Here is a 4,899-nt window from a genome sequence, read left to right on the forward strand (position 1 = left end):
TTCTTGCTAGTTGGTAGGGGATCAAATACTTATTTCACTGACTGAAATGCAAATCAATTTATAACCTTTATATAACATTTTTTCCCCTGATTTTTTTAATATTCTGTGTCTATCAGTTAAAATAAACCCACCATAAAAATTATAGACCCTTCATTTGTTTGTAAGTAGGCAAACTTACAAAATCAGCAGGGGATCAAATACTTATTTCCCTCACTGTATATATGGTATAAAAATACCCACGTAATATTAAATAGAAGATCATTATTTATTAACCATACTTTTCGGAGCGGTTGTTTTTCGTTAGAAATATGTTGGGCTAACTAATGCTGATTTCAATAACTTAAACATTAAAATGTAATTTCACTGCAACTAATGTTAATAAATTTGGCCTTAGCATAAGACTGGTACCTTTCTCCATACCTAAAGCCTGCATTTTCCTCCTAAGAACTTCAGGGTCGTCGCCTTCAAGTTATAGCCTGTAAATAATCCGCACGGGTGTTTGTTTTAAAACGCTTGAAATTCTTTAGTTAGGTTAGTTGAATTTACTTATTGATGTTAATGAATGCAAAGCTAAACAAGACAGACACTGACCATGAAACGACAAAGAAAACAATATTTGCGGTGGTGATCAGCAGAATTAGTCTTCTTCCTCAAATGCCGGTCACGTAATAAACAACAAGCACTAAAATGGCTCCGTCTTTGTTTTTAGGATCAATTAACAGTCGGTATGGAGGTATCAAGAAGCCTGTTTACTTTATTTATTATCAACATTATAAACAATAAAGCCAGATATTCTTGTCAGATCTGGGTTTTGTTACCGGGAGTTAGAGAAGACAACGCAACGCATTATTCACATTCTCCGCTGTCGGCTTGTAAACTGTCGGCTTGTTGAACAGACTTTCAACAGAGTAAAATAGACCTACTGTATTATGCTTGTTTTTCTTATCAAGAACAGTTAAACAAAATAAACAAGATAACCATATATCACAGACTTTCAATTGCGTTTTGTTTTGTATGTTTGGGTTTTTGTATGATTTCGCTTGCGCAGGTTTAAATGCGTTTTTATGTATTTTTCTATTTTTCCAACGTTGCTAATCTTTTCAACATTAAAAACCCTATATACAGGATCTAATATTAGTGCATTATGAATATTTAATGATAGTTATAAGCTTGATGTGAAATTGTGACTAAATAAAAACGAAACAAATTACTATTTTTTCACTTAATTTAAATAAACGAATATTCGTTTTTTATGAGCCAAATATTCTAATATGAAATTATTGAAAAATGCCATCCCCAGTGCTAGCGCTGTTTGGCAGTATTTCAGAGTGACCAACCAGCCAGTAAAACTGCGACTTAAGAAAAATAAATAATATTCTGTCAAATGTCTGTCAGATAATAAAAATACTCTCTAATTTACTGTATGTATTTGTTCATGTTTTATTAAGAGAAAGTCTAAAGCACACCATAAAATAATTATATCAATTCACACAGGGCTAGTATATACAGCTGTATACAATACACACCCTGGTATCGGATCAGTACCGGTATCGGCTGATACCCTGAGCCCAGGTATCGAATCGGTATCGGGAAGGAAAAAAGGTCGCGAACACCACAACAACAGCGGTTTGCGAATAAAACATCTCTCTGATAATGCAAGCGACATCGAAAGTAGCCGCAGCCATCTTGACAATGCTATGAGCCAGTTTTTTGGAAGCTCAGCATTGCTGAACAGCTAGAGAAGGCTACAGATTGCATTAGAAGGCACAATGAAGAGGTCCACAAGTTTTTTTCTGCAACTTTTCCACAACATCATGCCACACGTGGACATCCTCTATGCCAAACTCCAGAAGAAGGACATAGATTCAGTCCACATTAAGGGAGCATCCAGCAGTTCCAGCAGGACATACAGAAGATCAGGTAGCAGCTGTATTCCTTCTTTTGAATTTGTTATCATTATTATTGTTATTAGTCATACATTTTCTTAATCCTTTGCAGAAATTCTCTCCATTCTCTGGTTAACCAAAGCAGTGAAGGAGCTTCTCAACCAAAGAGGCGGCGGTTGCTTAGTCCAGAGTCCATGAACGGATTGCAACAGAGGTAAGTTTATTGTAGCCTTGTTACTCTGCAGTTTTTCATAGAAAAGCTATCAAAGGAAGCTATCAAAAAGAAAGTAAATATTAACAACAAGTTAAACGGCATGGTTTCATTTACCCTCTTTGGGTACTAAATGTGTTCTCATGTCTTTGAGTTTATAATTTTTTTGCTTAAATATTGTAGCAAAGAGTAGATCCTTTGATATTGGGCTTTATTAAACTTTATGAAACTATACTACATTTATTTGCAATGCATATTTTACTACAAGTCAATCTATTTAACCATTTTCATAGTCTTTAAATTGTGATCTAAATAGATTTGTTATTCTTAGGTTTCCTCTAGTGGTGTGCCCTTTTATCTGATTGATATGAAAATGGCTGATAATAAAAAAATGCTATTAGCGCCCTAAGCATCAGAAGTTCATGAAACTGGCATGTTTGTCTAGTCCATATTACAGTGAGGGAAATAAGTATTTGATCCCCTGCTGATTTTGTAAGTTTGCCTACTTACAAACAAATGAAGGGTCTATAATTTTTATGGTGGGTTTATTTTAACTGATAGACACAGAATATTTAAAAAAAATCAGGGGGAAAAAATGTTATATAAAGGTTATAAATTGATTTGCATTTCAGTCAGTGAAATAAGTATTTGATCCCCAAGCAAAACATAACTTTGTACTTTGTGGAGAAACCCTTGTTGGCAAGCACAGAGGTCAGACATTTCTGATAGTTGGTCACCAGGTTTGCACATGTGTCCGGATACATTTAGTCCACTCCTCTGTCAATCTTTAAGGTTTCTTGGCTGTCGCTCAGCAAATTGGAGTTTTAGCCTCCTTCACAGAGGTTCTATAGGACTAGGGTCTAGAGACTGGCTAGGACATTTAATGTGCTTCTCCTTAAGCCACTTTTGGTTGTCTTGGCAATATGTTTTGCGTCTTTGTCATGTTAAAGGCTCATCCATGACCCATCTTCAGTGACCTAGTTAAGGGGAGGAGGTTCTCGTCCAAGATTTTACGGTACAGGCCCGTCCCTCAGCCCCTCAAAGCGGTGAAGTCATCCTGTATACCTGTAGCAGAGAAAAAGCCCTAAAGCAGAATGTTTCCAACACTGTGCTTCTCTGTAGGAATGGATGTTCTTGGGTCATAGTCAGCATTTCTCTCCCTCCAAACACAGGAGTCCATTTTGGTCTCACAGCAGTCCAGCACTTTCGCCAAAGCCTTTTCTGAATCATTTATGTTCATTGTCAAACTTAAGATGAGCCAGGCGGGCCTTCTTGGGCAGGAGGACCTTGCGGGTGCTTCAGGATTTCAGTCTATTGTGGCATAGCGTGTTACCAATGTTTTGCTTGCTAACTGTGTTCCCAACTGTCTTGAAATCATTAACAGGCTTCTTCCGTGTAGTTCTGGGCTGATCTTTAACATTTCTCATGATCATCTTTACCCCATTGGGGAAATTTGCAGGGAGCTCCAGAACAAGGGCATTTGATAGTTATTTTGTATATCTTCTATTTCCAAATAATCACACCAACAGTTGTCTCCTTCTCACCAAGCTTCTGTCTGTAGCCTATCAAGGTTTGTGCAGGTCTCAATCTTGTCGCTGACATCCTTTAAAACCTATTTGGTCTGGACCATGGTGTTGGAGAGGTTGAACTGGAAGATACAGATTCTGTTGGCAGGCATCTTTTATATACATAACAAGCTGATTTAGGAGTACTTTCTTAAAGTGACAGGACTAATCTGTGGTCCATATAGGCACATAACCAATCTGTGGAGCCAGAATTCTTGCTAGTTGGTAGGGGATCAAATACTTATTTCACTGACTGAAATGCAAATCAATTTATAACCTTTATATAACATTTTTTCCCCTGATTTTTTTTAATATTCTGTGTCTATCAGTTAAAATAAACCCACCATAAAAATTATAGACCCTTCATTTGTTTGTAAGTAGGCAAACTTACAAAATCAGCAGGGGATCAAATACTTATTTCCCTCACTGTATGAAGTTTGGATAAATCAGGGATTCAAACACTGAAACTGGTCTCCGTCTCTTTATAACTTAAAAGTGATCATTTTAAATGTTGCAGTTGAAATACTGTGGGTTCCATTGCCAAAGGATAGACTTTAATATCAAAGATACAAAAAGGCGAGCTGTCTGCAGAACAACTGACATCTCTTCATCCAGCCTAGTTTAAGTATATCACATCTACAGATGGCTTGAAGAGGTCTTCAAAGATAGATACAATTGATAAACAAACAGGTACTATTAAGTCTAAACTACAACACATAAAGTAACCTGAAAACATGACATTTTGTTATGTTTTTACCTCAAATATTGCTGAGCATTAAATCCGCTCGGTTAGCGCAGCTTCTCTGTTGTCGCGGTACACTTTCATTGAATATATATTACCGTAATGATAGTTATACACGCGCACGCTCACTTGTCCCAAGTCAGAAAAACGATCGATACAGAATCAGATCACTGTTTTATGATGGACAGCTGAAATCATGCGGTTTTAGGATATGAGCTTGTACTTTTCTAAATGATCTAACTAACAATAAAAGAGACAAAGGGAAGTGCAGGAAACGTTTTCAGGCAACATTTAGATTATTCTCTTGCTATCTATTCTACCTCGGGATGCTCATCCCATTTAAATGCAGTAACCCGTTTTTAGCTAAAGATTTGTCGGCTTTCCTTCTAAAGTGGCTTTGCATTCGCTCACTATTTCTCATAAAAGGCGAATCAAAGTTTTAGTTTTCATAAGTCGTAGGTTTCATGTGACGTCACGCACTTAGGGGAACGCCCC

Source organism: Triplophysa rosa, linkage group LG11 (genome assembly GCF_024868665.1).
Source record: "Triplophysa rosa linkage group LG11, Trosa_1v2, whole genome shotgun sequence".
Taxonomy (NCBI): domain Eukaryota; kingdom Metazoa; phylum Chordata; class Actinopteri; order Cypriniformes; family Nemacheilidae; genus Triplophysa; species Triplophysa rosa.